The 26,696-nt window shown below is 44.6% G+C and overlaps 1 protein-coding gene and 1 pseudogene across 1 annotated transcript in view; one reads left to right on the top strand and one right to left on the bottom strand.

The window, feature by feature from the left end:
- LOC126101354 (optomotor-blind protein) overlaps positions 1 to 26,696 on the top strand; it is a 504,344-nt gene that overhangs the window by 253,191 nt on the left and 224,457 nt on the right. The gene's annotated exons all lie outside the window — the stretch shown is intronic.
- On the bottom strand, positions 8,646 to 8,763 carry LOC126102480 (5S ribosomal RNA; annotated as a pseudogene).

Genomic DNA, 26,696 nt, shown 5'->3' with positions numbered 1-26,696 from the left:
AAACTGCGTTATTCCATCATGCTCCGACTTCATCTTTAACATTTGGCTCAGTTTTTTCCATTAATTTCCGGTGAACATTGATAACCGAAGAGGTCCTTCCATGAAGAGAAGTGGCACGCAGATCATCTATTTTTGTCGGGCTGTATGTCGGATAAGAGGTAGGTTGAAACTTCCTGGCAGATTAAAACTGTGTGCCGGACCGACACTCGAACTCGGTACCTTTGCCTTTCGCGGGCAAGTGCTCTACCATCTGAGCTACCCAAAAACGACTGACGCCCCGTTCTCACAGCTTTACTTCTGCCAGTACCTCGTCTCCTACCTTCCAAACTTTACAGAAGCTCTCCTGCGAGACTTACAGATGTAGCACTCCTGAAAAAAAGGATATTGCGGAGACATGGCTTAGCCAAAGCCTGGGGGATGTTTCCAGAATGAGAGGAAGGTAGGAGACGAGGTACTGGCAGATGTAAAGCTGTGAGGACGGGGCGTGAGTCATGCTTGGGTAGCTGAGATGATAGAGCACTTGCCTGCGCAAGGCAAAGGCCCCGAGTTCGAGTCTCGGTCCAGCACACAGTTTTAATCTGCCAGGAAGTTTCATATCAGCGCGCACACTTCGCTGCATAGTGAAAATCTCATCCTGGAAACAGGCAGGTTGTTATCCTACCGCTGTTTGGGGCACCTATAATCACGTCTTCCCTGTTTGTCGGAGCTCAGTTCGAAGCGGGGCTCATCACTGAAGACAATTCTACGCCACTCTATAAGATTCCACGAGAAAGACAAGTCTGGAGATGCCCAGACGCCAGTGGATTGTGATACCAACTTAACTGCCGCCCACCATACGGCCTGACAGCGAGGTGCGATGGTGTGGGGCGCCATTTAATTTAATAGCAGGACCTCTTTCGTTGACATTCACGGCACCCTTACAGCACAGCTGTACGTCGACAATATACTACGCCCCATTTTGTCGCCCCTTATTGAAAGGAATCCTGGATTTTCATTTCAGCAAGACAATGTCCACCCGCACACGGTGATTGTTTCTACTACTTGTCTCTGTTCTTACAAAATCTTACCTGTGTTTGCCTGTACACGTACGTCACATCTACCGATTCCAGTCCATATCGTATAATTTCTTCGTGGTGCATCGTCCTTTTTCGTCTTAGAGTCTATTAGTAATGAAAATTCCTTCCAGCACCAGGATTGGAGCCCATTGGATTGGCGTGCATTAGCGGCCTCGGCTTCTCGGGCAAGCTACTGTGCAGCTGAGAATACTTTCCCTCCGTGATCATGCTTCTATCGATGGGACATTAAGCTTCAACATTCCTTTCTCCTTTACTTACAAGCCCGATGTCCCAGGTGTAAATTAGGAGCGGTGGCAGGAAGCCAGTGGCCCGGACGGCAGTCCTGGCGATCCTATAGCATTGCGAGGGCGTTTCGGCAGGGTGCGATGCCTTTGGCCGCGACTGTATCCCGGACCCCGGAGACCCACCACCACGGTTGAACGACACGAAGAGCCGGGCGGCGCTATTTGGCCAAGCGGATTAGCAAGCTGCAGCGGCGGCGGCGTCTTCACCCTGTTAGCGGTGCCTGGCGCACAAGAAGAGGAAGATGACAAACAGAGGAGCCGCGCCGGGCCAAACTGGAGCAAACAGCCGAGGGCCGGGCCCGGCCGGCCGCAGGTAGGGAAGACACTGCGCGCTGACAAAGATCCGCCACTTAAGGCTTTCAGCCGACACCGAGCCGGCGCCGACGCGAGCACACACGCACGCACACACACACACACACACACACACGCACACACACCCGGCATGCTACCCCCGCCCGCCTCCAGATCGCCCTCCAAATTGTTTCTCTTTGTTTCCGCCCCCGCTCTCGGGTTACAGTTTCCGCGTCGCGGGGGCGGCCGTCCGCTGCCTGCGGTCGCCCGACCATTAACTCGCTCCACCAAAGCGCCGCACAAAAGGACAAACATCTCTATAAACTGACCCTGCCGCTCTCTCCGATTTACCATCGCCGCTGGTGCTGTCGCCCCGGACATAAATTTCCCACGCCAGCTACCCTGCATCTGGTCACAAGCTGGAGACAATCCCCTTTTTTCGCTGGCTGAAAATTTATCACTGGCGCTCTCGAGACTTGCTTTGCATTCGAATAACTCTCTGTCGTTATTTATGTTTACATATTTCAGTCTCAGATTCTACTCCCCCGAACTACTGTTGAGCAATTATCAATAATGAATTGCGTAGATGAATTTTATCGAATATGTGTGTTATGTGTATACCACATTTATTACAGTAACATTAGTGGTAGTAGAACACAAAAAGAGAACAGTTCATCTTATCTTGTTACGGTGTCAGTTTCCAGGAACAACTACAAACCATTCAGATACTCCAGAAATGACGTCGGGTCTTGCTACGAAATGACTGAAATACTTTTCTTAGAATTGCACATTTTTTATTAAAAACTTTGTTGTCACATCCATAAAGTTCACAACTATTTTCATAAAATAGTGTAAGTTTAAGTTAGATTAAGTAGTGCGTAGGCTTAGGGACCGATGGCCTCTGCATTTTGGTCCCATAAGACCTTACCACAAACTTACCACTGATGAGTAAAAGGGCGCGAATGTGTCGAAATATTTTGGTTTAAATGTCTTTGAAGCTGCCAGATAATTCGAAAAGATAGTTCCCTTCTTTCAAGTCGCTAACTCTGTCCATGACATCATCATCTTTTTTTGTGCTACGACGATGGCATTTCTCATTATGGTTTCCTTGATAGAATTCCCTGTACCCAGCGTCCTCGTCAGAGAACTATCACGTACGAATTGAATTTGACTTGTGAGAAAAGCTGTCATTCTCTTTCTTTTTTAATGTTTCAAGGTCCGTCTTTACAGTGGGACCAATAGGAGCATTAGACCTTTTTAAAAGTGCTCCTCGAAGCGCTACGGCGTAGCCTATCCGACGAGAAAGGCGTTGGTGGCAGAATGGCCCTGAGAGGTTGCACGTCTACCGCCGTCGGTTGCGGCCTCTTTGCAAACATTATCCTTCCTTTTAGCGATCGGCGGACCTGCAGAGCACTATTTTGCGGGGAGCGCTACCTGCGTGGGAACGCGTGGGCGGTAATTGGGGTGGCACTTCAAAGGCCCCGCCGCGGATCGAAAGCGTCCGCCCTCTGGACAGCTTCACACCAGGGCGCGCGCTTTGTCTGTAAGGTCACTCCCCGGGAAGAAGAAATAAAAAGTAATAAAATATCTGGTGGTGGGGCCAGCCTGACCTTACTGGCAGTCTGTTTCCGCGTAATCGCGCACATCAGCCTCTGACATCATTACATGAAACGTTACTTCCTCTCGCGTCCGCATCTTTAACCAAGGGCATCCGTCTGGTGTGAACGGCAACTTTCCGTGGGTGTAATGCTTGTCTGAAGTGCTCTGAAACAAGTGCACTTCTAGTCGTAGCTAGTGATGTACTACTCTTTTCATTTCCAGCTCGTGAAACTTCCATTTCTTCCTATTGCAGTCGATCCGTAGCAGACGACAGGATACACACTAAGCTCACGGTTTTGCTTTACCAGTAGTTACGTTTTTTTTTCAGGTCTAAGCTTTCTCAGGTACGACAGAACTGATGTGCGCGGGAATTACGCTAAAACACCGGGTCGCAATGAGAGATGAAACAGAAAAATAAATTAATACTTTCATTGAGTTTCGAAGGAGCAGAACCCAACTTCCTGTTACTAAGTTTCGTCGATATTTGAAATATCACAATAGTTCCTGAGCACTATATAAACATTTGCTGCTCTCGCTCCTACGAAAAAGATGATGGATGCTTAAAACATCTTTATTGACTGATAACAGTCATCTGTCATCGACGAGAGGAAATAATTTTGTCGCCAACAGTTTAGCATGCTGAAGACAAAAGGAAATGGAAAATGAAGCTACGAAGCTACTTTTTTGTTCTTCACCTTATTACTCACTCCGATCTCGTGAAAGTTAAAGGAGAAGTAAACATTGCTATCAAGTCTCAGTTATTGACAAATACTCAGGCAGTGACTGCTGACATCGCAAAGGATTTGTTGTCTTGTATCGTCTAATTTGGTTTTGAGATTCTAAAATACATCTTTTCCAGTTTGTCAGAGTCTTCATAAAGTTTTGCTTCAGGACGTGTTCCATTACACGTCTCTCGACACTGCTGGGTGCAAATGTGTTGTGACTAATTTACTTTGTTCTTTAACGTTTCAGGTATTCTGCTAAGGTTATTCGGAATCGTATCTGAAAAGAAGTGGCTTGGTGGGTAAGCGGATGATTCATTGGCCCGGGAATCCGTCCTCTGTTGGTCCTATGATTACTCATTTCTTTATCGTTCCTTTGGGTAAATGATTGGAATAGGGTGAGTGACAAATGTCAAGTTGCGCCATGACTGGGAGTCCACTTTAAACCGTAGTTGCCCCAGTAACTGGCTACGTACCAACAACCTTTGGGCTTATGTCAGATTTATCTTGTCTTAAAAATATGCTGTCATTTCCAGGCCATGTTTAATTCCTGGACGTTGACAGAGATACCCATCTCAGTTTGTTTCCTAATGGGTGAGTGTCGAAACCCCTAAACTGTGCGTCGCATTTCATGATCGCTGTAGTGGCTATTCTTAGGAAAATCGAAACAGTGTAATAAATGAACAGCTCGTTAATAAAATCGGTCTACTGTCTTCTGAATAGATTTTTGCTGTACCAGTGTAGATTTCGAAGCCAACGGACCTTCATTGCTACTCATATGTAAATGTACCAGACATTCTGTTCAGGAAATATGCAATCTTATCTCAAAAATAAGTAGCTCGGTGGCTAATCGGGTAAAGTTCACCATAATTTCGCCAACGTCAGTCAATAATATAGAACGGCGATAAACTTGGGGACAATATTATAGAAAAAGAAGAAGGTGAGGATGAGAGGGGAGATATGATACTACAAAAAGAAGTTGATAGAGCAGTAGAAGAAGTGAAACAAGGGCACTGGACTACACGACAATCCGTCACAATTATTTAAATCCTTGGGACAGCAAGTAGTCTCAAAATTATTCCGCTTTGTGTCCAAGATATGAGAGACAGACGAAATATAATCAGACTTCAGGAACAGTGTAATAATTCCAGTTCCAACATATGTGGGTGCTGATAGGTGTGAATATTCTATGTGGTTTCGGGATTGTAGCCGGATCATATTGACTTCTTAGCACAATATTTCGGGTGGCAAGCGTGCAGCCATTTTCACCTGTGTATCCGCCACTGGAGACTGCTAGCTCACGGTGACGGCTTCAAAGGCAAAAATTGCCGCGGAGACGCATGCGACAGTAGGCCGGTGGTCATAATGTTCTGGCTGGTCAATGTATGTGCCATCCGTACGGACCCTAATTTAGAAGAATCGTTCTGCAGTCAGCCTCAAAAGCCGGTTCTCAAAATTTTCTCAATAGTGTTTTCAATTCTTTCAGTTTCTTCCCTACGCCAGGAACCCCCATTACTTTTGTCACCACAGAGGAGATTGTGCAACGATCAAACGACGGTATGTTTGTTCGAACCTCCTGGTTAAAATTTAAACTCAAAATTTAAAACTTCAGATTTCCTATTGCTTTCTTCTATTGCCACGTTAGAATGATCAACGAGTGACTGCATAGAAGTCTTAGACTCGCTTAGCGATTTTACGGAGGACAAGAAATTTCTCGGGTTCTCGGCAATATCTTTTGTTAGGGTATGGCGGTGAAAGTTGTTGTGCACTTCGCTCATCGATCTTATTACAGATGCACCAGTTTATACTAATTTTGGTAAGCTGGTTCAGACGGGAGCGGGATGTGGTAGATGTGCCGAAATGAAGAGGCTTATACAGGATGGAGTAGCGTGGGGAAGTATATCGAACCAGTCGTCGGACCGAAGACCTCATCAACGACAATGCACTGTAGGTACTATAGATAAGCGTTTCTGTCTTGTCGACATCGCAATGATTGCCTTTACATAACGACCAGAGTTGCGCTCTACCAAAACTATTGTTCGGCAGTCTTGGTATACTACATAAATGACGTAGTAAATGGTAGAATTACCGATAATATTGATAGAACTGGCAGGGAAAGCAACATAAATGAATGTGCAAGAGATAAAATTGGAACAGACAACTTCTCTTTATTTTTTTGTTAATTTGATCTTTTGTTTTGCTCATAATTAGAACCTCAGATCGTTCAGTGTCTGACCATTACGTATTTTATAAATTGCTGTCTGTAGGTAATAAAAGTTGGTTGCTCGCGGAACTTCTGCGTATTTATGTAACCAAGGCAATTACTTTTGATGCAGGTACACTTTACAAGCAAAAACATACAAAATATGTATGATTGCTGTATTTTGTACTCAATTCAACGTTCTTCATCATGGTCAAAGGCAAGAGTTTCCTGTTATTATTGATAAGTGCGACAGCTGTTCACGAATTACTGAAACGTGTTTTATATAAGATCGACGAAGTATTGAGCGGTGTTTGATATATTTTTGTTTTGAGATTCTTTTCTTTTACCTTTTCGTTGAGGAAATTGTGTTTTATAGCGCTATGGAATAAATTTGTATCTTTTGAAATTTTTAGTACAACATTGCTCTGTTTCATGTAACAAATCAACAATTTTCGAGCAAAACCTGAATTACACTTTGACTACTTCGGTTTTACTATAAATACACTATTTATTATATAATAGACAGGGGGATAACTACGTAAACAAAAATATTCCATAGGTTACTGGCGCTTTATATATATTCAGTCATGACGCTGATCCCGGTGGAGGTTCGAGTCCTCCCGCAGGCATGGGTGTGTGTGTTTGTCCTTAGGATAATTTAGGTTAAGTAGTGTGTGAAATGGTTCAAATGGCTTTGAGCACTATGGGACATAACTTCTGAGGTCATCAGTCACCTAGTCTCGGTCCGGCACACAGTTTTAATCTGCCAAGAAGTTTCATACCAGCGCACACTCCGCTGCAGAGTGAAAATCTCATTCTGGAAACATCCCCCAGGCTGTGGCTAAGCCATGTCTCCGCAATATACTTTCTTTCAGGAGTGCTAGTTCTGCAGGGTAAAGTTTGGAAGGTAGGAGACGAGGTACTGGCAGAAGTAAAGCTGTGAGGACGGGCCGTGAGTCGTGCTTGCGCAGCTCAGTTGGTAGAGCAATTGCCCGCGAAAGGCAAAGGTCCCGAGTTCGAGTCTCGGTCCGTCACTCAGTTTTAATCTGCCAGGAAGTTTCAGTCCCCAGAACTTATAACAACTTAAACCTAACTAACCTAAGGACATCACACACATCCGGCCCGAGGCATGATTCGAACCTGCGTCCGTAGCAGCCGCGCGGGACCAGACTGTAGCGCCTAGAACCGCTCGGCCACCCCGGCCGGCTAAGTAGTGTGTAAGCTTAGGGACGGATGACCTTAGCAGTTAAGTCCCATAATATTTCACACACACATTATACTCGGTCGGTTTGTATACGGTTCACTGCTTACAGATCTTAGGGGAGTCTAGTAAGACTGTTTGTACGCATAAAGAAAGCGATCGTTATGAAGAAACGCCGGGTAGGTATGCAACACACCTAACGCTCATTTAACACGGGCACAGCCTTAATTGACCAAAGTTGCTAGAAAACCTAGCGTTGTCTATGATTACTTACAGTAGTCTGCGATAGTTTTACAACTATAGCAGTGACTAAAGCACGACAATGAAGATGCGAGTTCGAAACGTAGATTGACTTAGTAGAGATGGTATTTAAGAGACAGCAGACGGGTTTGAGTGTTTAAATTCTACTTTTACGCTGCACATCGATTGAGCCAGACGTTTTGACCTGCAAGGGGACGTGTTCTTCAGTGTATCTGGTCAGATGGCAGTACTGAAGAAACCTGTACGTGGAGAGCGTCCTCCGGTCCGCCAGTAGGGCAGGGCCCGCGCCCCGCAGTCTGCTTGTGGAGGCACGGCGCGCCGGCGCCTCCGCAGCCGCCAGCCGCTTTGCGCGCGCCACGGCCACGCGCTGACTGAATTAAGGCGACAGCGACGTCGGCGACTGTGCCGGCGCTCGAGCTGCGGCTGGCCGCGCCATGTTTTAAACATGCCCGCCGCGTCCACAGCGCGCGCTCTCGTAAAGAGCTGGAGGGACGGCCGCTCTTCCCGGCGCCTCGTCACGTCTTCCCTTCCCGAGGATTCCAACGCCGCACAAACCGCACCATCTCCATGGGAATTTCGGTTCGGCGTGTCGGCTGCACAGACGGATTGCGCGAGTCAAGTAATTTCATGACAAGATCTAGAATCTTCCAGCCGTCAGCGACTGTTCCTGAGCTATATACTTCTCGGCGGGGATAAGGTCTTCCATTTCGGGATAAAACCTGCACGTTAGGTAGCCTGGAGTCAGTTGCGGCTCGATTTGTGTTGTGCTGTAACTTAATTCCTTTTGAAAGCATGCCAAAACTAAACTCATCCCGAATAGGCCATGAAATGAAGACCCAATGATACCGACCGGTCGCCGTGTCATCCTCAGCCCATAGAGCTCACTGGATGCGGTTGTGGAGGGGCATGTGATGAGCACACCGCTCTCCCAGTTTCTGAGACCGAAGCTGCTACTTCCCAATCAAGTAGCTCCTCAGTTTTCCTCACAAGGGCTGAGTGAACCCCGCTTGCCAACAGCGCGCGGCAGTCCAGATGGTCACCCATCCAAATGCTAGCCCAGCCCGACAGCGCTTAACTTCGATGATCTGACGGGAACCGGTGTTACCACTGCAGCGAGGCCGTTCGCTTTTTTGCTTTAATCTGGGAGCAGATAAGAGGCTGTTATGGTGTAGCCGCAGAACGAGGTATCAGGCGAAAGTGGGTACCTCACGATAGCACCACAGCTAAAGACTCCAAACGCAGCCGGGAAATTATTTACGTTCGAGCGCAGTGACCCTCTCCCTCTGTCAGCGATCGATTGCAATAATCTCTTACGACGACGCAGTTCATATCCGGCCGGGTGAGAACAGAACAGTTACGCTGAACTAAATGTCAGTAGAGACTACTGTACTCTAATATGAACTACCATTCTGTAATGAAGTGCTAAATTTTGTAAGTGCCGACGGCAGCATCATTCATATTGATCTGTGTGAATACTAATTGTTTAATAATTAAATTTTAATGAATTACTAATAACCTGTGTGCGTGTTGTCGTATGCACTCCACCTCCTTCTGTACTACACTTGCTCACAATACGCTACCCCTGTTTTCATAGCTGAAATGTTATCCTTTTTATACAATGCTGGAAAATAAAAACGCAGCGCCCTCAAGGGCAAGGTCATTTCATGGACAAGTGATGTGACAGGCAACAAAATGGTTCAAATGGCTCTGAGCACTATAAGACTCAACATCTGAGGTCATCAGTCCCCTAGAACTTAGAACTATTTAAACATAACTAACCTAAGGACATCACAAACGTCCATGCCCAAGGCAGGATTCGAACCTGCGACCGTAGCGGTCGCGCGGTTCCAGACTGAAGCGCCTAGAACCGATCGGCCACACCGACCGGCTGTGACAGGCAGTTCGTCACTGTAGGAGTACATGCCAACAAATTCCGAGCAAATGAAACACACATGTCATAGTAAAACGTGCTCGGACAGCCTTATCAGTACACAATGTACAATTTCCAACCCCTCCTCTATCCAGTCATCTGGCGGCAACAGAGACAAGTGATCATAAAGGTACCGAATGCTACTGGTATCCTATGACTGTGTGTCCCAAGCATTCTACACCTTTTGTTGCAATTCAGCAAGGGCTCATGCAGGCTCTGTGGAACGGAACGATTAAGTTCCCCGTTCATCTGTTCTTGTGGCTAGCGCTGCTGTCTCTCGACTCCGGGCCACTGGGTTCGATTCCCGCCCCGGTCGGGGATTTTCTCCATTCGGGACTGGGTGGTTGTGTTGTCCTCATCATCATCGACGCGTAAGTCGCCGAAGTGGCGTCATATAAAGGGATTTGCACCAAGCTGCAGAATTCCCAGGAAGTGCCATCCACACTCTTCGTAGGGTCCCATGCTCGTTCAGCTCACGAGAGATCTCGTGATCTTGATGATCAAGGCAAATGATGAACAAGCACGTAGTGCAGCACCAACTTATGTGGACGTGCACTGTCCTGCCGATAAGGAAAATCACCTTCCTGTCTAAGAAACGACTGTAGCACAAGAATAACAACTTCTGCAATGTAGTGGGCACTGGTTGTTTTAGCCTCCAGAAACACCAAATGTGACTGCAAGCTGTAACTGAATCCCCTCCTCCCACCCACCTAAACATGAAGCCTTGTATGGGACCCGTGTGTCGTGGACGGATGCACCTCGGAATAGGCCGGTCACCAGGTCAACATCGTGCGTTTTGAACGTCCGTCACTCGCATAAAGACAGAACCTACTCTCATCACTGAAAACAACAGAGTGCCATTCCACTTTCCAGTCGACTCCCTCCAGACACGAGATAAGCCGTGCTTGGTAAAGTTGTGGTGTCAGTGGTAGCTTGGCCACAGGCCCACTGATGGACAGACAATATCTGCAAACTGCAGGACGTCCGTCATGGAGACACCATTTTGGACAGATCAACTTTTAACTCCTCGGATGGGGGCTAAAGATGATTAAATTTGTTAAAAAAAATTAAAAAAAATGTTGTCCAAGAATCAATAAATAATGTGCTAAAAGATTTACGCTGATTGCTCCATTAGTTAAAAATGGTAAGAATACCTTATTTTATAGGGCGACTGACGACATAGGACCCTTAAGACGAATACCTACAGAAATAGCTTCCTAACGTTTAAATTCATATTCGTGCCTCGTAACAATTTTGTCTTCTTGAAATTTATCGCCAATAAAGGTACTTCTTCAGGTCGCTAAGGTATATAGCGACAGGTATTATTTTTCATTTGTTTTTTTATAATCCTGGGTGAGAGGGACAAGTAGCGTATTTGACAAAAGCGCCACTGGAGAGCAGTTCCCGGTACGTGCGAGGAACCCCTTTGGGTACAAAAGTGGTGCAGATGCCTTGCTGTTATTTTCTTGTTAGTTCTGGAGAAAAATCACATTTTCTGTTTTGGTAAGCCGAAAAGTTTTGTCGTGAAGTTACATAATTTTAGTATTATGGCTTATTTTTCACAATATTGCTGCAGATTTTTTATTACGTGTTTGGCAAATGTGTAGGCACGAAACTAACCTAAAATGGCCACCGAGTTCGTGCCTAAAGACAGAAGCTGGAGTGGGCCATCCCTCCTTGACAATCAGGAGAGGAAGATAATCGGGACAGACGGACCAGTGTTATTTGGGAGAGATGGACCACTTGTTTTAATGTGAAAGAGCTGGAGCACAACTGAGTTTAGCTTCAAGGCACGTGCAGTAGTCTCGGACTATGATTATTTGTCGGAAGACTATATCAGCAAATGGAAGACCACAATCTCACACACAGGCAAAATAATCACTTCAGAACTCATCAAAAGACCTACTGATCCTAAGCACACCAGAAGAGCCGACTTACCGGCGTAAGTCAATTTCTTTCACTGACGCAACTCCGGACTCCACTCCTACTAAATCTAAAAGTTTCAAAACAACCACCACAAAACTGACTATTTCTAAGCAAATATGTAACATATAAAATCTCTGGCAAGAAATATCATCTGTTTCTTCAATTGATCTATCCATGCATTTTAAAAGGGAGATAGCAACTATATCCAAAGAGCTAAAAGCTGCAAAATAGTTGAAACTGTAAAGAAAAAGAGGGATAAAAAAGAAACAGAAAAACGCAAAAAAACTAGCAAAGGAAGAAGAGGAAAACAGACTGAAGAAGCTAAAAATGAAAAATACTGAAACATCTCACCGTGTTCATCACATGCCGACATTGTAGAAGATTAATAACATAACTCTGATCGATGGGATGAGAATGAGTGTGATGGGTGTGCTGAAATTCATTACGAAGCTAACAAAAATGACGATTGGATTCAGTGTGTTTTCTGTTTACGTTGCTCACATGATGTTGATCAAGGTTTGGTAATAAGTGTAATTGCTGTGGTAAGAGAAACTCGAGGCAGTGCTTGAACAAAGCTAACAACTCATTTGAAAAGCCAATGTTCAGTAAAGATTTATAATAAACTGAAAAAATTGTTTTGGACTAACATATTTAATAGTATAATTCCATGTTCATTACAACATCCTCCAAATAAAAATATGAAACTTCAACTGACTCTTTTCTTCATGTGTAGCCATTTTCATAGCGTCCATCTCTCCCAGTACAGTGGCTGATCTCACCTATACAATTAAGGATGAGAGGGACGACTCATCCATAATTTCATTTTATCATATGTCTCGCATTTTAAGTGGCAGTGACATATTGCACTTAAGTTTATATGACACTTTATACGAACATGCTGCCAGAAGTCCAAAGCAGCTGAAACCGCACAAATTTTATAGTGAAGGAAAAAAGTTATTAAAACCTTCCGGACTTAACCCTAGCTTTAACGATAGATGAATTATGGTCAATTTCTAAGAATTTGATTCGAGAGAGGGCGACAAGAGTTATTTTAAACAGCCGCAGCTAGTTGCTCGTTCAGGAAAAACAGCAGTCAAACTCTGACACTGCTTAAAACGGTCCCAATAGCTGCGCGTGCAAGGTACTCAAAGGGACCGCGTCCCGAGAATGTACTTTCCACTTTCGACGGCGGCTTCTCTCAAGTGCGCGCTCGTCTGCTGGAACTAGCATGCATAGGCGAGCCGCCGCGAATCACGATGCCAGCGGAAACGTGTCTAGGATGGCGTACTCGGCGCGCGCCATAGACCTGGCATTTGTTGTCGGAGACGTGCGCCTCATACCGCCGAGGGATCTTCTTGCGGCGACCGTGGCGCTCCGTTTCTCTTGGCACGCACGACGAAGCACCTGCGTATCGAACACCCCTGCCGGTCTTACGTTACTCGCTAGAGAAGGTCTAGCAGTGGCACCGATATACTGCAGTTCTCGATTGAGTTCTTGTATTGCCACGGCGATTCATCTGCTCGTCCCCCTTTTTCCTGGCACGTATTCGCAGCGAGGTCACCGTGACCAGTACTGCATTGCACTGTTCTTGTTTGGCGGAGTAACATCTGTTTCAGACCAACATAGCGTGTTAATCACAGAATAAAACGACCTTAAGCAAAGCACTGGATATGTAACGCATTTTGCTGATTGTTTTTATCTCGGCGTAAGAGAGGGACTCACTTGAAGTTAATCTTTTGACTCTCCTCTCATTTCTAATAGTGCGCCTTTGGCCTGGATTTTCGGAGGTTCTCCTTGGGTATAGTCTGAATTCCAGAGTTGTCTCCGATAATTTCCAAATTAGAAGAGATTAACAACAACAACAGCCATCCCCAACATCACAGAAAAACGAAATAAAGAAACATAACTGAATAAAATGTCCTCAAATTTGGCTGGAAAGGACAATGTATGTCTTAAAACAACTTACTCTTCCCTCAATAGGAAGAGAATGTAACGTGTTGAAAAAAACACTGATAATGCACTTTTGGAGCATAGCATTGTATGGTAGTGAATCATGGTCAGTGGAAGAACCGAAAGAGAAGAGAATAGAGGCGTTTGAGTTGTGGTGCTCTAGGGCAATGTAGAAAATCCGGTGGCTCGATAACATAAAAAATTAGGAGGTTCTATGCAGAATTCGATGAAGAAAAAAGGGTAATATGGAAAACAATGACCAGAAGAAAGGATGGGATATTTGGCAGTTACAAATGGCAAAACGGAAGCCCAGGCTTTAAATTTCGCGTTTAAGAAATTATTCACACAGGAGAATCGTACTAACGTACCTTCGTTTGATTCAAATGGCTCTAAGCACTATGGGACTTAACATCTGAGGTCATCAGTCATCTAGACTTACAACTACTTAAACCTAACTAATCTAAGGACACCACACACATCCATGCCTGAGGTAGGATGCGAACCTGTGACCTTAGCAGCAGCGTGTTTCCGGACTGAAGGGTCTAGAACCGCTCGATCACAGCGGCCGGCTACCGTCGTTTGACCATCGAACAAACTCCCGTATGGACGATATAGTAATAAGCATCTCTGTCGCAGAGAAAGAAATGAAAAAGGTGAAAACTAATAAGTCGCCAGGTCCAGATGGAATTCCAATTGGTTTTACGACGAGTACTCTACAGCCCAGACCCCTTACTTAGCTTGCATTAATCGTGAATCTTTCGCCCAGCGCTGGAAACTGGCGCAGTTGACTCTTGGTTATAAGAAGGGTAAAAACCCAGATCCGCGAAACTACAGACCAATATCCTTAACATCAGTTTGCTGCAGAAGCCTTGAATACATTCTCAGTCCGAATATAACATTTTTTTTAAGACAGAGAAGCCTATGTCCACGAAAAAGCACGATTTCAGAAAGTATATCGAGTGAGAAACTCTACTTGCCCTCTTCTCACATGATATACTACGAAATATGGATGACGGGCAACAGACAGATTCACGTCTATATTTCCGGGAACCATTTGAACGATGCACCGCTGCAGAACATTAATGAAGGCACGAGCATACTGGACAGGGCAACAGATATGTGATTGGTTTGAAGACTTCTTAAGTAACAGACCAGGTATATTGTCCTCGACGGCTAGTGTTCATCAGAAACAAGGACATTGTCAGGAGAGCCCCAGGGAAGTGTGGTACGAACGATGTTATTTTCTATATACATAAAAGATCTCACCGACAGAGTTGGCACCAATGTGCGGTTGTTCGCTGATGATGATGTGGCATACGGAAAGGTGTCGAAGATGCGTGACTATGGGATGATACAAGATGAGTTGGGCAAACTTTCTAATTGGAGTGATGAATGGCAGCTAGCTCTAAATGTTGGAAAACGTAAGTTATTGTGGATGAATAGGAAAAGCAAACCTGTAATGCTCGGATACAGTATTAGTAATGTGCTTTTTGAGACAGTCACGTCGTTCAAATATCTGGGCGTAACGTTGCAAAACAATATGAGATGGAACGAGAACGTGAGAACTGTGGTAGGGAAAGCGAGTGGTCGACTTCGGTTTATTGGGAGAATTTTAGGAAAGAGTGGTTCACTTGTAAAGGAGACCGCATGTAAGACGCTGATGGGGCCTATTCTTGAGTATTGCTCAAATGTTTGGGATCCATACCAGATCGGATTAAAGGAAGCGTGCGAAGCAGTTCAGAGGTGGGCTGTGAAGTTTGGTACCGGTAGGGTCCAACAACATGTAAGTTTTACGGACGTGCTTCGGGATCTAAAATGGGAATCACTGGAGGGAAGATGACGTTCTCTCCAACGAACACTATTGAGAAAATTTACGGAACTGGAATTTGATGCTGACTGCAGAACGATCCCACTGCCGCTAACACACATTTCACGTAAGGACCACGGAGATAAGGTACATGAAAATAGGGTTCATAAGGTTTCATATAGACAGTCGATTTTCCCTCGTTCTATTAGCGAGTGGTGCAGGAAAGTTGTACAAGGTACCTTTCGCCACGCACCGTACGGTGGCATGTAGAGTATATATGTATATGTAGATGATAAGACGTGCGTTAACGTACTAGAGGGAGACAGCGGGTGGAATACATTCAGCTTGTAACTGAGGATGTAGGGTGTAAGTGCTACTCTGAGACTGAAGAGATTGACGCGGGAGAAGAATTCATGGTGGGGTGCATCAAACCGATAGAAGACTCACGACTCAAACCAAACAGAATGCAAACTTGTCTGTTTTAAAAAATATTCTTATGTTCCTTCAGTATCTGTCCATCTGTAGCAAGAGCTGCTAATGATTAGCACTTGCCCGTCCACAGTTTGGGGAATCCCTTCCTCAGGTGACAATAACCAGCTCCCCTAACGACGGAAAGCGCTATGCTCAGTGTGCCTGTGATTCGAGTAGGTTGTTCTGGGTGCTGTTTCCAAGCGATAGAGGACCAGGAGAGAAGTGTGGAAAATGGCCCAAAAATCTCATACTCAGAGCGACAGATGATCCACGTCACGGTCATCAGTTCAACAAGAAAATACAACCTGAGTCTCATAAGCAAGCGCCCTGTGATCTCAGCTATACGGGAGTGTTACACGTGCAATTTTTAATAGATGATTTAATAAAAGAAGAGAGCTTCCTTCCGTGACACTCACATTGTAACACAAACATTTTAGTGCTAAGAAGCGTGAGAAAGTGTAGCTCAAAATGTAGTAACATCGTACTTTTAAATATGTGAGTATAGTTTAATAATCATGGTTAAGGAATCTATTTGTTGCACTCCTCCGTTTACCGTGACCGTGGTTAGCTTTGAAGGCACCTGTTATTCACGAAATAACGTTCCACAAATAGGTAAAGATAACATTTCCTTGTATTCTGCACCCACCATCGTGTCACCCTGACACAATGGCACGCTATCTCTATCACTGAGGAAACTATCCCAATCCAAGGCTAGGGACTTTCAGATAGAACCATGACGATTTCGAGGTAACTGTAGCACCCCAGCACACAAAGCCAGGGCAGGCAGTCGTTAAGCCATTAACGTGGTGGGTAGAGGGACAGGACAGGCGTCGCTGGCAGTTTCCTCGGAGTGCCAACTGAGCATTATCGCGCGTCAGATCTCGCTTCACACGTTACAGCGTTGCCATTTAGAAAAGTTGCACCAGGCGACCGCAGATTGCATCGCTAACATTACACGACAACCAACTCCCAGTCTGGGATTTTATCCCAGAATGAAATATTTGGTACGTCGACGAGCAATCTCCAGATGACCATCCAAAGTCAGAAGTCTGAAGCGTTGTGCAACCATACAGAGTCGTACAGAAAATCTGAAACGCATTTCACCAGTTTTCAAGCGAGTAAGATCATACAGGAGCAAAATAAGTCATGAAGCTTAACATCCATGTGAACCACTAATAATTCTACTTCACATAAAGAAGAATTCCCAGTATCAATTCACGTTTTGAGTAAGTAGGTGAAATGAGACTTAAAAACCTTACCGTCGGATTGTTAATCTGAGATAAGGGGAAATACCATAGATTAGAATATTTGAAATTTACGGCATCTCCCATACTAAAGGGCACAGTCAAAATGACTGCCAAATAGGCTTAGTCGACTATCTGCATAATAACTAGAGGAAATAGTATCTATAACCTGTCTGTGGGTTGGGTTGAGTTGTTTGGGGGAAGAGAACAAACTGCGAGGTCATCGGTCTCATCGGATTAGGGACGGACGGGGAAGGGAGTCGGCCGTGCCCTTTCAAAGGAACCATCCCGGCATTTGCCTGGAGCGATTTAGGGAAATCACCGAAAACCTCAATCAGGATGTCCGGACGCGGGATTGAACCGTCGTCCTCCAGAATGCGAACTTGTCTGTGCTTCTAATTACGTCCACGGAATATTTTGGAGAGCACCGCCTATACTGATTCCATTTGTATTGAAACCATGAATACTGACTTGAGTGGACGACTTCTTAGAGTACAAGACAAATAGTCGGGTACAAGACAAATAAGGAAGGTCGAGTTACGTATTAAAATGCTTACTACAGATAATCTAAATATTGTCAGGTCAGCAGGTGCGAATCCGTTTCATTAATATATAAATATTGTACACGAACTTGGAAGTCCAAAAATAAACTTTATTGTAAAGTCAAAGCTGTTATTACTCTAGGAACTGTGCTGCCATAATTATTGTAGATCTTGAATATGAAAGCTATTACCCATGCCTCTTTAACGAAAATCTCTTCGAACAGACAAGAGAATTAGGAGCAGTGGAAAAAAGATTTGATAGCAAAGAAGTGCGGCTTCGTGATATAGAACTACTTTAAGACTGTTTACAGAAATAGGTTGATCAATTATTTATTGAGGGAACTGTATCTTAATCAGTTATTGTCATGACCTCAATTACCCGGAGTGGCCGTGCGGTTCTAGGCGCTACAGTCTAGAACCGAGCGTCCGCTATAGTCGCAGGTTCGAATCCTGCCCGGGCATGGATGTGTGTGACGTCCTTAGTTTAGTTAGGTTTAATTAGTTCTAAGTTTTAGGCGTCTGATGGCCTCAGGAGTTAAGTCGCATAGTGCTCAGAGCCATTTGAACCATTGAACTTAATATTATTCTGGTTGCTACACTCATCTGACAAGATACCTTAAGCCAAGCGTTTCACCATTTGGTACAATTTCTTTCCTTACAATCTCTTCTACGCATCGAAACTCAGATACAGACAAAAAAATATTATGCAAAGTGTCCTTGTAGTATTTTGATGTATGTATTCAAAAATGGTTCAAATGGCTCTGAGAACTATGGGACTTAACATCTTAGGTCATCAGTCCCCTAGAACTTGGAACTACTTGAACCTAACTAATCTAAGGACATCACACACTTCCATGCCCGAGGCGGGATTCGAACCTGTGACCGTAGCAATCTCGCGCTTCCGGACTGAAGTGCCTAGAACCGCACGGCCACACTGGCTGGCGCTGTAAGTATTAAGTACCTTCATCCAACCTACTTGAAACAACGCTGTGGAACGAAGTACTTACGGACCTGTTAGTACAGAGTAGTGGTACAGATGATGCTGTGCCATCAAACCTTGGGCTCACATTTAGCAAGCACTCGTCTATCTAGAGTCAGAATCAAAAAAATACATTGTTCAATGTATGGCAATAAGAGCCTTAGTCACTTGCATATCGTGGCACACAGAAAATTGAGAATATTAACCATGAAACAGAATACTTCCTTCTTCGTCTTTTAAGATTTTGACCTAACTGTGAATCAGCACGTTACGTGAGGTATTCTACCTGCGATTTTCAGCGCTTGTCAGCTGTCTTTACTAACGAGTTACAAAGCATAAGAACCAAAGTGTGTATTGCGGTATAAACACACGCATTGACTGTCATAATGAGGGGTAAGTTGTGCTTATTCATACACAAGTAATATGATCATTATAGTAGTTGAGATGTATTCACATACCTGAAAATCGGAAGTAATGAGGCCATGGTAGGTCACTGGAGGGAATTGGCACCACATCTGCAGGCACAAGTCACCTAATTCCCGTAAAATCCGGGGAAGGGTGGACGACGATGAGCGCTGACATCATGTACAATCAAATCTAAGATGTGTTTGAATGGCTTCGGATTTGAGGAGCTGGGTACCACATCAATTGGCACTCGCCACGGTGTTCCTCGAACCACTCCATCACTGTCTCGCCCTTGTGACATGTGGCATTACCTTGCTGAAAAATTCCACTGCCGTCGGGAAACATGACCGTCATGAAGAGGTGTCATGGTCTGCAACCAATGTTCGATACTCCTTGGCGTAGGCATCTTGGCGTGAGCTCCACTGGACGCATGGATGCCCATGTGAATGTTCCCCAGAGCATAATGGAGCCGCCGACAGCTTGTCTCCGTCCCACAGCACAGGTGTCAAGGAGCTGTTCCCGTGGAAGACGACACATTCGCGCCTTCCCATCGGCATGAGGAAGAAGGTATCGTGATTCATCATACCATGTAACACTCTGCCACTGTGCCAACGCCCAGTGCTGATGCTCACGTGCCCATTTCAGTCGTAGTTGCCAATGCCGTGGCGTTAATATTGACACTTGCTTGGGTCGTTGGCTGCGGAGGCCCATCGTTAGAAGTGTTAGGTATACTGTGTGTTCAGATACACTTGTACTCTGCCCAGCATTAAAGAATGATGCTAGTTCCGCTGAAGTTCGCCACTTGTCTTGTTTTACCAGTCTTCCCAACCTACGACGTCCGACATCTGTGATGAAAGGTGGCCGCCCAACCCCACGACGCCTGGACGTGGTTTCACCATGGTTTCTCCATTTGTTGAAGACACTCACCATAGAGCTCTTCGAACACCCAACAAGTTGTGAAGTTTCCTAAATGCTCGTGCCTAGCCGTCGGACCATCACAATCTGCCCTCGATCAAACTCAGCTAGATCGCGCCCTTCCCCGGTCTACATACGAACAGCCCGCTCACTGATACTACATGCACCGTGCGTATGTCTGACTAGCAGTCATTCCTCCCCAGGTGACGCTGCTATAGCCTGGACGAGTTTATATCGATAGTAGGTCGGTGGCAATAACGTTCTGCCTGATCAGTGTATGTATGTGGCATGAGGTAGGATGGTGCAGTGATGAGATGGGAGGAAGAAGAGCTTGAGCGTGTACACGTATTTCTTTGAAGGTTTCACGCTGTCGGGCAGATCAGGGTTGGGAGATTAGGCAAACTTCGCTCTTGTTGGCCAGCACAGCAGACCTTCCAAAATTGATCAGTCTAATGTGGAATCATTCGACAAGTGATTTGTTCGCACAGCCCCTCGTCGCTACGTGACATTTGACCCGCTACACGGCGCGCTGTGTAATTAAAGGGTTGGGAGGCCGGCGACACGTTTGCTCCCGTGTTCGCGTTCACAACAGCGGCTGGACGACGAGTCGCTAAAAGTCGTGCGTCCGCTCGGACACAGGGGTGGCAGCGGCGAGGTAGGGATTCGCGCGGCTGGCGCGTAGCTAAACAGCCAATCAGAGCCGTCCCCCGACAAACATCATCAGCTTTTCAATTTGCGTAGCCCCCGAACTGTTTGGCCGGCCTGTGTTAAGTGCGCCGCGGGGCCTTCTGCCGCGGGGGAGAACAATGCGACAGTAGCGAGTGACCCGTGCAAATAGCACGCGCACAAACACGCCGCCACGACACACACAGTGTCGGGTTGCGCTCGGTTTGCGCGGCGCCGGGCGCCGGATGTGGCCGCGGCGTCGGGGGCGGCCGGAGGCGGCGGGGGTGGGAACGGGGCCGGCAAGGGACCGCCGACCAGGCCAAACAACGCGGGCGGACATCAGCATGCCGGCTGCAGCCAGCTGGCCGCGCCGTGTCAATAGCAATTTAAAGCGGGCGTGAGCTGAGTGGGCCAAGTCCTCACACCGACAACGCCTCCCGGGCGCGCTTCATTTCGCGCGGCAGTCCACAACTTGGCCTCGGCGAGGTAATCCTCTTCCAGTTCACGAGATATCAGTGCTACGTTAAGACCGTGCCCCCGTTATCCCAATTTTATTCCTTTGTGGGATAAGTACAGTACTACACGAGAATCCTTCGAGTGAACGATCGGGGTGCACTAACTTGTCCAGCAGACATGCAGAATGTTGAAAGTAGAAGCGTTTGCGACCTATCAGCTTCTTTGCATGCAACATACACTGTGCAGCTGCGGCCTGCGCTATCTTGTTTTACTCTTTAGTGCATAACATGATCTTGGAAATGATGCTGGGGGCTAGGTCTCAGACAATTTTCCCCAGAGACTAACAGTCATCGGGGACAGTTAAAACTTTTGGGCTGAGAGGATGTGGTCAATGGATTAAATTAGTTCCTGACGTTCCCTCCTTTTCGTTAGCCAGATTATGGACCGCATCGGGAAAGTCTTGGCCATGTACGAGGATGAATCAATCCTTAAACATTTTATAAAAAAGTCAGTTCCAGTATCTGCAGTATAATCTTTATTTGCTTCTGTTAAGAGATTTCTGCACAACTAGCTTGCTGTTTCGGATTACAACGTCGTTTTTAAATGCACCTATGGGACTTCTCAATAGTGAATCTTATTTATGTCTCACTTATGTTCAATAAGACAGTTTTAAAAATCACAATTTTGCGTAGTACCCGTAGCTGACGATCTTACGGAATTTATGGGCCGACTGTGAGCTCTCTGTTATGAAATATTACTACCGTAATCACGTAGTTTTTATAATGTGAAATTTTTCATGATAATTATCTGACAGCCATTTGACAGTTATGGTCCTTAGATGCTATATTTTTACAGACTTTCCATCTTTGGGGGTCAGGGATGGTGCTTGTTGGACAAATACCTGTGATATCGTGTGTTTCTATGGGTCAAAAATTTCAACAAAATTTTCTAAAAGCCGCTTAAACAAACAGCAAAGTGAAAGGGTGCTTAAGAACGACCAAAGACGTATGGCAACCACTAGCAACACCTGGAGTATATGAAAATCCCTGTCGGTGGGGAGAAGTGTACATTGGGACCACAAAAATAACTTTTAACGCCTGGTCAGCCGAACACGAAAGAAACTGTCCTTTTGAACAAACTGACACATCGGTCAAAGCGGAACATGATTTCCGAAATGGAAACCACGAAATAAAATAAAGTGTTTGAGCAATGACCACCCATTATCATGTGTCCATAGAGACGCCATTGAGCTTCCATACATCATAATAATTTTAAAAGAATGAGAAGTGAAGTCAAATAAAATATACGTACAGACTTTGTGGCAACAGAAAGGTGATCGAATAATTTTAATCCAGAACGTTAACGCCAGCCAGAGAATATTACTCTCTCGGTATTATATGACGAACAGTGATGCCCACTATACAGCTTACACATTCAGGGGAAAGGGGAATGGGGCGAATCTTTGACACAGTTGCCGTTTGACCTCCGAAGATATCTCCCGCATTGAGAGATGAAACGTCGTGGAGTAGTCTTATGTATCGATCACATCTCAGTTTTAACTGACGCTAACCCCTGCCATAAAACCCTGCATTGTGTAAATCGTTAGGGACTTTCATAGTGGAATGAGAACGCTCTTTGTTCTTGTTTCGGACGTTTATATACGTAGATGAGATTTTATAATTTCCAGGGATTCCAGTGAGCCACCATCACTTCATTATCCTCACCCATAAAACATCAGTACCCATTCTTTGACCACATCAACGTGACCACTCCACGCTCTTATCATTTAGCACCCTCACAACATCATCCCACACTTCGTATATGCGAAACCTTCCGTCTTTTAGATTTACCCATCAGATGACAATGAATATAATTGAGTTCCACAGTTGACTATGTAATAGACAATAGCTGTAAACATTTAATTCACAACCTTTATTGAAAAAATAAATTCATATTACGATATTCATTGTACGTTTATAAACGTGCAGAACCAGAAGTGCATTGCGGGGCGAAATACATGCAGTGGTCGTGACAATGGTGAGGAATCGTTTGAACAGCACAAATTGAAAATCACCTCTGCGTCGTCTAGGGCTCTAGGCCATTCGATAGATCCCTACAGAAACAGCCCCGTAAAATCCTTTCGTGTGAAGTTAGTAAGTCAAACACCATTGTTTGCGAAAAATTGTGGGTTTTCACACTTACAAGCGGTATAATTTGATTAGAGAAAATACTGTAATTCGAGAACATTCTCAAATATCTCTGAAACCTAAAAGAGTGTTGTGGACACGACATTGTAAATAGAGAGAGACAGAGGAATGAATGACATATAAATAACTAGAAGAAACTGAATTCATCGATGTATCTCAAATGGTTTCCGACAACAATAACCGGTAACATGTTACAAAGTAACTAAAAATGTCCTCAACCGGGAGGTTGGGTTAAATACCGCAGTGCTTTACTAGGCATGGTCCTATTGCAGGTATGCCCTTTCTGTTTTCCGACCTATAAACTCTTACCCAGCCAGTTACAGGTATGCCTACTACTTAAGGTGGTGTCCGAAACTCTGCATTTTTCACATGAGCGAATTATTTCCAAAGATGAAGCAAATGAAAATCTTAGAACGGCTGGCGGTCGAATCCACCGCCAGACATCGATAATCATGACCAGTTTTAGTGGATTGGCTCCAACCTTAGGCCATAGTCTTTCATTTTAGTTCACATGAAAAACTCTCAAGCACACAAACTGAATAGATATTCTAAAATAAATTAATTATTCATTTAATTTATCAGAAAATGTAAGCATGTTTAAAGTATTGATGCAAAAAGTCTAGAATTTGGTTCCATTTTGGAATAAAGGTCTATCCTGGAGAAGTGTGTATGTGAGTTTAATGCTATTTTGAAACTTCTAAGTCCGTTCCGGAGAGCTGTAATGACGAACTAAACCCGAACTTGTCATCTGGACGTGGAACAGCTTCCGAAATGTGTCGTGCTTGATAGAAATAAATAGTTGCGGAGTGTTCCTGTTCTTTAAACACTGATGTAACCAGAGAGTACCACGAGTTTCGGCTAAATGAAGCTGTTTAGTTGCTCCGAAGCGCTCCAAGACGGCGAATTTAATTTTTTTTTCCTGTCTGTAGCCTACGCGATCGACTCTAGGCTCCGCAAAAGTACCATATGGGAAGAACAGAGCCGCAGCGCGGCGAACGACACCCCGCCTAATCCTTTGATCGGCGACCGGGTTCGCGGTAACAGCTCTCGCGGCCGCTAATAGGATTGTAATGCGGGCTGCGCACCCTCGGCAGCGTCTAAGTAGATTTGATATCGCCGCAGCTATCCATTACGGGGTGGGGCGGGGAGCCTGCCGCCCCCGGGACGGTTGATTTTAATGCTGATAGAGAGGCTCTGCCCATCCCTGCGCTGGTACAGGCCCGCCACACCACCGCTGCTGCAGCAGCACAGTCTGTGTCGCGGGACGGTATCTTACGCCTGCTTGGCGCCCGCACAGCGCACACTGGCTCCCGAAAGGATTTTACGGCAGTGGTGGATCTTGACCACATCATATTGGCGTGTACCAAGTACTCAGCCGCACAGATGGTGTTATACAGCAGATTGGTTGAGGGGGGCTATTTTCTCCCTAATAGTGTAACTGCATTAATTCACCGGCTGGTATATATGGATATTATTTGCTCGCCAACTATTTAAAAGACGTCGGTATACCGATTGACTTATAATGTGTGTGTATCTTCTCCTCCCAGTCCTCAATTATAAGTTGCCATGGATGTTACTCTCATCTGGAACTGCTCCAGTTCGAATCCCGTGTTGTAATTTTGCGTGTGTGTGTTTTTAATTTATATAACGAACTTACTGGTGTACTTAAGTCTTATCATTATTCTATTGTGAAAACTGGACTGATCTTAACTTGGCAGTGTTGTAACTACTGTTGGCTATCTGTTGTTTATCTTTCAGGGTTTTTATTTTACATTATGATCGACTTCTTTTTATTGTTGTTTTGTGGAAATAGTAGTTACGTTAATATGGCGCATCTGTGACTACCGCTGGCTGTGTGGTCTTTGCTGCCCAAAGCCAAAACGTAAATAGATAAGGAAAAGACTTTAGCGACTGCCACTCCAGAACGACGAAGTTCTCAAAAAGGTCAGAAACTTCGAGCTTGAAGATCACAAGATTTTCGAGCACTGTTAAGTACAAAACATTTCGACCATATCTGCAGAATCAAAGCTAGCATAGTGCGTAGCTTGTTATGTCTAGTAGTCGCGAAATTGCTGGTTCGATTCTTACTGGTAGGAACTTCCTGTTAACTTTTTTTAAAATTTTGTACTTATTATAGGATAGAAGTAACACGCTGTGATTGTTCCAGTTTTTCTTATTTCCTGATTGCTATTAAAAATTAGAGAGCAATTCCGCTTTATGCAAGACACCTTTTTGTAGTTTTATTTTCACCCAGACATGTTTCAGCACTTTTTCTGCTGCTTTCGGTGGGTTTATTTGTTTATTTTATTTCTCATATGAAGTTATTGGTTGTTAATGCCGCTAGCTTTAAATCTACTACGCAATCTAGAGCTTGTCATGGGTTTTGATGTTCTAGTGTTTTTTTACCTTTGTGTCGAGTTGCCACACTTATTTCTTTCGCTATTGTCATTACATATGTATTTTGTAAGATTTGTTCTCTAAGCATAGCGTCTCCGTCACGTTTATGTGACATTACAAGCCCTACACTGTGTTGTAGATTTAAAGCTACAAGTATAAGCAACCGATAGGTTCATGTGAGGAAGAATATAAACAAATAACCCCACTGAAGGTAGCACAAAAAGTGCTGAAACAAGGTCTTGGTGAAAGCAAAACAAATGGTGTTTTGCATAAGGCCGAATTCCTTTCCATTTAGAATGGAAATGTTAACTAAAACTATTGAATCTCAGTGTTTCTTTAAAAATAACAACATTTTGTATTTAATATCTAACCGCATGAAAATAAATTAACGTTTGATGCAGATGGGTGAAACTCCATATTTTTAAATGAAAAATTATGTACATCAACAATACTGTCCAATTTAGAAAAAAATTATATTATGTTCTGTGCTTTTGTATACAATTTTAATTTACTGTGATTACTCGCATTTTCGTTCGATAGTGAATAAAAATAAAGAAACAGGATATTTTTATTAATATAGTCTGTTTCAATACCCATGAATTAACATTTCCATTTCACTACACGGGGTGTCCGTCCTAAGAGTTGTCAGGCGTATTTTCTCTGGGTGTTTTGGCAGATCTTTGGATCTTTGTTTTGGCGGTGTGTTGCTGTAGTCAGTCCAGAGAAATACTGTTCACTACTTCTTTGGTGCGACTCCCGGTATCGACCGAAAGGGCTCGTTTCTTTCCCCTTACGAACAAAATGATTTTTAAAATGGGAATGTTCAATGTCAATTCTTTATATGGTTCCAGGTTAGTCTACTGCTACATTCGTTTTGTCGATGTGTATTAACAGGGCCGGTAAAAGACGAACAGTAACCAGTACTGCAGCAGCGACTGAGAAGCACTGCTACACGGCGGCTGCGGCCAGTGTGACACGCTAGTCACTGTTAGACTACTGGTTATTCATAGTATTCATCAACAATATTGAGCTTTTGTGGTCTACTTTTGAGAGAAGGGTACGTGATCGCTATTCACCTTCATCATAGTTACCTCATTACCATTATTTTGCAGGAAGAATGATATAAGATTCCCTTGAAAATCACACAGGACCTGCATTTGTCCG

Source organism: Schistocerca cancellata, chromosome 9 (genome assembly GCF_023864275.1).
Source record: "Schistocerca cancellata isolate TAMUIC-IGC-003103 chromosome 9, iqSchCanc2.1, whole genome shotgun sequence".
Lineage (NCBI taxonomy): Eukaryota > Metazoa > Arthropoda > Insecta > Orthoptera > Acrididae > Schistocerca > Schistocerca cancellata.
This window is presented reverse-complemented; position numbering and strand designations above follow the sequence as displayed.